Consider the following 1,334-nt stretch of genomic DNA (forward strand, 5'->3'; position numbering starts at 1 on the left):
GCCATATTGCCTATATTTCCACACCCATCAAACATTACCTCAATAAAAGAGCCTTCGAGCTCTGATCCTAAATGCTGCTCTGTTTTACTGCTTTATTTGCAAACTATGAACTGCTCAGGGAAATACAAACATGCATGTTGTATCTATCTGGACATTGGTTATCAGAGGAATGGCCGCAAACAGATTTCATTTGGTAGTGTGTTGCATTTAATGGGCGCAGAGGAGCAGCCGTGTGATGGGCCCCACATAAAAAATGTCATGCTATGCTAGAGCGGCTGACCTTGCTTTATCCCCCATGCATGGCTTGCATTTGGGATATCAGCAGGGCCACATGGTAGACTCCTGGAAAATAGAAAAAGCAAGTGCAGAGTTTGTTAGCAGCACTCTCAGACTGTGGCAATGTGTCGGGTCAAATCAAGTCTGCATGACTCAAAGCTTGTAAGCTGTCAATTGACATACAGTACGTCCTCAAGTTAATTAATACTGTAAAGTTAAGAGCACCGTTGCTAAATATAAACCATTGTACAAACTGGCATTGACTGTCAGTAAATGTGCTCACATGTAACCATAGCATGATTAAGTCCTAATCAAATCATTATTCGACATTCTAGAGTGAATAATGTTGCATTCTGATCCTATCCAGAAAAAAAACAAAAAACATTGACGTTCCTCTTAATATAAACAGGATATGCATATATATATATATATATATATATATATGACGTGTGTTCTGAAACACCAAACGTCACACTGAACATGCTGTTGTTTATTCACAACAAATCTGTTCACATGAGTGGCGCCGTTGGATGTGGTACCGATAACCATAGCAACAAGTTGATGATATGAAGACGTAAGATGGTGGAAAGTGCGTCTGTTCAAGCAGCATTGAAAGGTGCCATTTTAAAGTTATCAGCCTTTCTTCTTAGTGTAGTTCTTTTGAGTGACAACAACAACATTTCAGAGAGAAACATACACTTCTGACCCCATTACTACAACATTCACCCTTCTTATCTCCTCATTTGTAAATACATTAAACTCCCATTTGTGGTATTTTATGACCATAAGTATGTTTACTTTTGATACTGAAGTCTGTAGCATCTTAAAATGCTATGTCAAGTTTAAAGAAAAAATGGCAAAAGATTGCTATTTCAGTTAATTTTCTAGAAAATATAAAAAGATCAAGACCTGTCTAACATCTTCCCATAGTGTTACAGCAATACTGTCCCTAATAGGTTGTATGCCATGGCTGTCATGCTAGTAAGGAGGCGGCCTTCCTGCCTTGCTGTACAGCCATAGGCTGGGAAGCCACCATCTTGATTAGCTGAGGCGAGCAG

The sequence above is a fragment of the Symphodus melops genome, assembly GCF_947650265.1.
Source record: "Symphodus melops genome assembly, chromosome: 21".
Classification (NCBI taxonomy): domain Eukaryota; kingdom Metazoa; phylum Chordata; class Actinopteri; order Labriformes; family Labridae; genus Symphodus; species Symphodus melops.